Below are 7,946 nucleotides of genomic sequence, written 5' to 3' on the forward strand. Positions count from 1 at the left end.
CTCAGTAAGACTCATGCCAGTTTCCTCATTCATCACACTGATCTATATCCAAGTGATGCCAACAGATGTGTAATATCATTGTCTTTCAAATTTGGCCATTTGGATGAGGGCGAGAGACAATGTTAGTGTCTCATATTCAGTTGTGTTTTTGCATTCCCAACTTAAAGTGACTCTAACTGGTTGATTGACAGATATTATTTGGCCTATATATTAACGTTCATCCTTATTTCCATAGTGATTTATATAGTTGCCATGACGCCTAGTGGCAGCGTAGGCAGAGCTCATGTATGTTCTGTACATATTTAAACATATTTAATAGTTTTTTTGTAAATATTCTTTACAAACATTTTATTTTCTCAATAGCTAAATAAGTGAAGATCAAGTCGACATCATTAATTGGATTCATGCCCGTAACTTGATGAACATCTGTGTTGTCAACAAGCTAGCTAACGCTAGCTAGCCGGTGTGTTTTCATTAGAAGACTCTGTGTTGTCAACAAGCTAGCTAACGATAGCTAGCCGGGTGTGTTTTCATTAGAAGACTCTGTGTTGTCAACAAGCTAGCTAACGATAGCTAGCCGGTGTGTTTTCATTAGAAGACTCTGTGTTGTCAACAAGCTAGCTAACGATAGCTAGCCGGTGTGTTTTCATTAGAAGACTCTGTGTTGTCAACAAGCTAGCTAACGATAGCTAGCCGGTGTGTTTTCATTAGAAGACTCTGTGTTGTCAACAAGCTAGCTAACGATAGCTAGCCGGGTGTGTTTTCATTAGAAGACTCTGTGTTGTCAACAAGCTAGCTAACGATAGCTAGCCGGGTGTGTTTTCATTAGAAGACTCTGTGTTGTCAACAAGCTAGCTAACGATAGCTAGCCGGTTGTGTTTTCATTAGAATGTTACCTACAGACTCTGTGTTGTTTTTCACCAACAGTGACCCCAAGAGGAGGCTACACAGGCAGGGGTGGCATTGGCACTGCTTCATTGCTCAGGAGGATACTTGGGCTGTACTCTGTGGGGAGCTCGAACTTCATCGGAGAGTCCCAATACCGAGAAGCTGCAGACGGCAGAGATGCCCCGATGACATGGAGCAGCCTGCCTACCTGCCTGCCCTTGGACATGCTGACCTGACCAGCACCTCCAACCGCCAGCTCCGCTGACCATCTAGCTTCCAGATCCTCTCATGACCGCGGCTGTCCATCTGGAAGCGTCAAGAAGCACTCCAACAGACTGGATCTAGAAGCACTCCAACAGACTGGATCTAGAAGCACTCCAACAGACTGGATCTAGAAGCACTCCAACAGACTGGATCTAGAAGCACTCCAACAGACTGGATCTAGAAGCACTCCAACAGACTGGATCTAGAAGCACTCCAACAGACTGGATCTAGAAGCACTCCAACAGACTGGATCTAGAAGCACTCCAACAGACTGGATCTAGAAGCACTGAAACAGACTGGATCTAGAAGCACTCCAACAGACTGGATCTAGAAGCAGTCCAACAGACAGGATCTAGAAGCACTCCAACAGACTGGATCTAGAAGCACTCCAACAGACTGGATCTAGAAGCACTCCAAAAGACTGGATCTAGAAGCACCCCAACAGACTGGATCTAGAAGCACCCCAACAGACTGGATCTAGAAGCACTCCAACAGACTGGATCTAGAAGCACTCCAACAGACTGGATCTAGAAGCACTCCAACAGACTGGATCTCGAAGCACTCCAACAGACTGGATCTAGAAGCACTGAAACAGACTGGATCTAGAAGCACTGAAACAGACTGGATCTAGAAGCACTCCAACAGACTGGATCTAGAAGCACTCTAACAGACTGGATCTAGAAGCACTCCAACAGACTGGATCTAGAAGCACTGCAACAGACTGGATCTAGAAGCACTCCAACAGACTGGATCTAGAAGCACTCCAACAGACTGGATCTAGAAGCACTCCAACAGACTGGATCTAGAAGCACTCCAACAGACTGGATCTAGAAGCACTCCAACAGACTGGATCTAGAAGCACTCCAACAGACTGGATCTAGAAGCACTCCAACAGACTGGATCTAGAAGCACTCCAACAGACTGGATCTAGAAGCACTCCAACAGACTGGATCTAGAAGCACTGAAACAGACTGGATCTAGAAGCACTCCAACAGACTGGATCTAGAAGCAGTCCAACAGACAGGATCTAGAAGCACTCCAACAGACTGGATCTAGAAGCACTCCAACAGACTGGATCTAGAAGCACTCCAAAAGACTGGATCTAGAAGCACCCCAACAGACTGGATCTAGAAGCACCCCAACAGACTGGATCTAGAAGCACTCCAACAGACTGGATCTAGAAGCACTCCAACAGACTGGATCTAGAAGCACTCCAACAGACTGGATCTCGAAGCACTCCAACAGACTGGATCTAGAAGCACTGAAACAGACTGGATCTAGAAGCACTGAAACAGACTGGATCTAGAAGCACTCCAACAGACTGGATCTAGAAGCACTCCAACAGACTGGATCTAGAAGCACTGAAAGAGACTGGATCTAGAAGCACTCCAACAGACTGGATCTAGAAGCACTCTAACAGACTGGATCTAGAAGCACTCCAACAGACTGGATCTAGAAGCACTCCAACAGACTGGATCTAGAAGCACTGCAACAGACTGGATCTAGAAGCACTCCAACAGACTGGATCTAGAAGCACTAAAACAGACTGGATCTAGAAGCACTCCAACAGACTGGATCTAGAAGCACTCCAACAGACTGGATCTAGAAGCACTCCAACAGACTGGATCTAGAAGCACTGAAACAGACTGGATCTAGAAGCACCCCAACAGACTGGATCTAGAAGCACCCCAACAGACTGGATCTAGAAGCACTCAAACAGACTGGATCTATAAGCACTCCAACAGACTGGATCTAGAAGCACTCCAACAGACTGGATCTCGAAGCACTCCAACAGACTGGATCTAGAAGCACTGAAACAGACTGGATCTAGAAGCACTCCAACAGACTGGATCTAGAAGCACTGAAACAGACTGGATCTGGAAGCACTCCAACAGACTGGATCTAGAAGCACTCCAACAGACTGGATCTAGAAGCAGTCCAACAGACTGGATCTAGAAGCACTCCAACAGACTGGATCTAGAAGCACTCCAACAGACTGGATCTAGAAGCACTCCAACAGACTGGATCTAGAAGCACTGCAACAGACTGGATCTAGAAGCACTCCAACAGACTGGATCTAGAAGCACTAAAACAGACTGGATCTAGAAGCACTCCAACAGACTGGATCTAGAAGCACTCCAACAGACTGGATCTAGAAGCACTCCAACAGACTGGATCTAGAAGCACTGAAACAGACTGGATCTAGAAGCACCCCAACAGACTGGATCTAGAAGCACCCCAACAGACTGGATCTAGAAGCACTCAAACAGACTGGATCTATAAGCACTCCAACAGACTGGATCTAGAAGCACTGAAACAGACTGGATCTGGAAGCACTCCAACAGACTGGATCTAGAAGCACTCCAACAGACTGGATCTAGAAGCACTCCAACAGACTGGATCTAGAAGCACTCCAACAGACTGGATCTCGAAGCACTCCAACAGACTGGATCTAGAAGCACTGAAACAGACTGGATCTAGAAGCACTCCAACAGACTGGATCTAGAAGCACTGAAACAGACTGGATCTGGAAGCACTCCAACAGACTGGATCTAGAAGCACTCCAACAGACTGGATCTAGAAGCAGTCCAACAGACTGGATCTAGAAGCACTCCAACAGACTGGATCTAGAAGCACTCCAACAGACTGGATCTAGAAGCACTCCAACAGACTGGATCTAGAAGCACTCCAACAGACTGGATCTAGAAGCACTCCAACAGACTGGATCTTGAAGCACTGAAACAGACTGGATCTAGAAGCACTCCAACAGACTGGATCTAGAAGCACTCCCACAGACTGGATCTAGAAGCACTCCAACAGACTGGATCTAGAAGCACTGAAACAGACTGGATCTAGAAGCACCCCAACAGACTGGATCTAGAAGCACTCCAACAGACTGGATCTAGCTTCTGTTGTAGCTTATATTTATTCTTAAATGACTTGTTGTTTATTTTGCGTAACATTTTTACATTTTAGTTAAAAACAATGTGTCTAGTTACGGGCGGAGTTAAAATGTTGGCTGTCAGAAGTATTACAATGTAAATGTATTTTTAATCCGTCTGTCTGCATATTTCAAGATATGGCACACAGTATGAGGATGCAGTGAGATACGCGATGGGTTGGACTATACCTTTCCAGTCAATCATCTATAAAAAAAAAAATGATATTTAAAAATCTCTGTTGGTAATGGAAAGCTCAAACGCTTTACTCTCTAAAAAAATGTAAAGTGTGGGCGACGGAGAGAAACCAAATCAAATGACGTTGCCCGCGGACTAGCCTCGGTTTGAGAAAGAGAGTGTCATCTTGCCATCTACTAAAATTTGATTTGATTAAAAAACATGAAAGTATTTCTGAGAGTTATTGACCTCACAATAAGCCAGATTCGAGTTACTTACATAGTGTTGCTGAAACTAGAAGAAACAGCCACGGCATAATCAATCAAAAATAATCAATCGGAAATGGAAATCTTTTGACATTTTATTGACAAAAAACGTTTTATTGACAAAAAAAAAAAATATATATATATATATATTCTTGGGAAGTAATCTAATTCTATCACTGTCAATTGATTAAGATATTCACTTTCTGTACAATAGAAGATGTTTCATCTCAAACAGCTTTTAGGGAAACACTTGTGACCTTCATTTGTTGGGATTACGGCACAGAAGAAGAGTAGTCAGGAGTTAAATCTTAGAAGGTAGGCCTCCTCTGTCTGGGGTGGAAAGGTAGGCCTCCTCTGTCTGGGGAGGAAAGGTAGGTCTACTCTGTCTGGGGTGGAAAGGTAGGCCTCCTCTGTCTGGGGAGGAAAGGTAGGTCTACTCTGTCTGGGGAGGAAAGGTAGGCCTACTCTGTCTGGGGTGGAAAGGTAGTCCTCCTCTGCCTGGGGTGGAAAGGTAGGCCTACTCTGTCTGGGGTGGAAAGGTAGGCCTACTCTGTCTGGGGTGGAAAGGTAGGTCTACTCTGTCTGGGGTGGAAAGGTAGGCCTACTCTGTCTGGGGTGGAAAGGTAGGCCTACTCTGTCTGGGGTGGAAAGATACGTCCCCTCTGTCTGGGGTGGAAAGGTAGGTCCCCTCTGTCTGGGGTGGAAAGGTAGGTCTACTCTGTCTGGAGTGGAAAGGTAGACCTCCTCTGCCTGGGGTGGAAAGGTAGACCTCCTCTGCCTGGGGTGGAAAGGTAGTCCTCCTCTGCCTGGGGTGGAAAGGTAGGTCTACTCTGTCTGGGGTGGAAAGGTAGGCCTACTCTGTCTGGGGTGGAAAGGTAGGCCTACTCTGTCTGGGGTGGAAAGGTAGGTCCCCTCTGTCTGGGGTGGAAAGGTAGGTCCCCTCTGTCTGGGGTGGAAAGGTAGGTCTACTCTGTCTGGAGTGGAAAGGTAGACCTCCTCTGCCTGGGGTGGAAAGGTAGACCTCCTCTGCCTGGGGTGGAAAGGTAGGCCTCCTCTGTCTGGGGTGGAAAGGTAGGCCTACTCTGTCTGGGGTGGAAAGGTAGGACTATTCTGTCTGGGGTAGAAAGGTAGGCCTTCTCTGTCTGGGGTGGAAAGGTAGGACTACTCTGTCTGGGGTGGAAAGGTAGATCTCCTCTGCCTGGGGTGGAAAGGTAGACCTCCTCTGTCTGGGGTGGAAAGGTAGTCCTCCTCTGCCTGGGGTGGAAAGGTAGACCTCCTCTGTCTGGGGTGGAAAGGTAGACCTCCTCTGTCTGGGGTGGAAAGGTAGACCTCCTCTGTCTGGGGTGGAAAGGTAGGCCTCCTCTGCCTGGGGTGGAAAGGTAGGCCTCCTCTGCCTGGGGTGGAAAGGTAGGCCTCCTCTGCCTGGGGTGGAAAGGTAGACCTCCTCTTTCTAGGGTGGAAAGGTAGACCTCCTCTGCCTGGGGTGGAAAGGTAGGCCTCCTCTGTCTGGGGTGGAAAGGTAGACCTCCTCTGTCTGGGGTGGAAAGGTAGACCTCCTCTGTCTGGGGTGGAAAGGTAGGCCTCCTCTGCCTGGGGTGGAAAGGTAGGCCTCCTCTGCCTGGGGTGGAAAGGTAGGCCTCCTCTGCCTGGGGTGGAAAGGTAGACCTCCTCTGTCTAGTGTGGAAAGGTAGACCTCCTCTGCCTGGGGTGGAAAGGTAGGACTACTCTCTCTGGGGTGGAAAGGTAGGACTACTCTGCCTGGGGTGGAAAGGTAGGTCTACTCTGTCTGGAGAGGAAAGGTAGGCCTCCTCTGCCTGGGGTGGAAAGGTAGGCCTCCTCTGCTTGGGGTGGAAAGGTAGGCCTCCTCTGCCTGGGGTGGAAAGGAAGGCCTCCTCTGCCTGGGGTGGAAAGGTAGGCCTCCTCTGTCTGGGGTGGAAAGGTAGTCCTCCTCTGCCTGGGGTGGAAAGGTAGTCCTCCTCTGCCTGGGGTGGAAAGGTAGGCCTCCTCTGCCTGGGGTGGAAAGGTAGGCCTCCTCTGTCTGGGGTGGAAAGGTAGTCCTCCTCTGCCTGGGGTGGAAAGGTAGGCCTCCTCTGCCTGGGGTGGAAAGGTAGGCCTCCTCTGCCTGGCGTGGAAAGGTAGGCCTCCTCTGCCTGGGGTGGAAAGGTAGTCCTCCTCTGCCTGGGGTGGAAAGGTAGGCCTCCTCTGCCTGGGGTGGAAAGGTAGGCCTCCTCTGCCTGGCGTGGAAAGGTAGGCCTCCTCTGCCTGGGGTGGAAAGGTAGGACTACTCTGTCTGGGGTGGAAAGGTAGGACTACTCTGTCTGGGGTTGAAAGGTAGGCCTACTCTGTCTGGGGTGGAAAGGAAGGCCAAACATCTGAAAGTACCATACTCAGATACCTAATGAATGTCTCAGATATAATTATTTGCAAACAGGGACAGTTTCATTGCAAAGAAGACACACTGATTTGGCATTGTGGAAATATGATAAGATGAACACATAGCCCTATCTCTCTGTATATTTATAGCCTGTAATTTGTGTTGTATAAACAAATATTCTGCTAATATGTGAAATGACATAGAATTTGCATGAAATGTTTACGAAAGGCTACTATTTCACAGACCTGCAAATATGAGGATAGATTCACGCAATAGTTTTACTATAAAGGAGATCTCTCCACCCCTACTCTTGTCCACGAGGGTCTGCAAACACCAACAAACCTTGTCATGTGATGCTTACAGGACGAAGAACAGTTTCTGAAACTGCATCTCTAAGGCTCGGTCTGTCCAAGAAGCGAAGGTCAACAGTACACATGTTCTCTACTATCCACTTTGTTTGAATTATTATTTTGGGTATAAAGGAGGGTCACTTCTTTTTTATTTTCCAAACGTTCAGAGAACGTTTAAGTAAAACATGTTTTGCTGAAGGGAAGGCCATCCATTTTATTTTCAGAGAGGTCCAATTTTCCTCCCCCGTAACCCTTATTATGAATCACGTTCACTCCCTTCGCCCCTGATCCTCTGGCTCCAGTGTCCAGCCCTTCTGTCAGGAATCAGGATTGTGAAATATTCAGGAGGAGTAAGAATACTTTCAGTATTTGAGCAGTGGATGGATGGAAACTACGGTTAGCCACTAATTCTCCATGGATTTGGCTTGTCAATAAAATTAGCCGCCCTCTTAATAATTAACACTGCTCGCTGCCTGCATCGCTGAGTCTCTGTAACAACGAATACGTTTCCGTCTCAAATGGCACCCTTTTCGCTATATAGTGCACTACTGTTGACAAGAGCCCTATGGCACCCTATTCACTATATAGTGCACTACTGTTGACAAGAGCCCTATGGCACCCTATTCCCTATATAGTGCACTACTGTTGACAAGAGCCCTAAGGGCCAATCTGGTGCACTACATAGGGA

This window comes from Salvelinus alpinus, chromosome 8 (genome assembly GCF_045679555.1).
Source record: "Salvelinus alpinus chromosome 8, SLU_Salpinus.1, whole genome shotgun sequence".
Classification (NCBI taxonomy): Eukaryota; Metazoa; Chordata; class Actinopteri; order Salmoniformes; family Salmonidae; genus Salvelinus; species Salvelinus alpinus.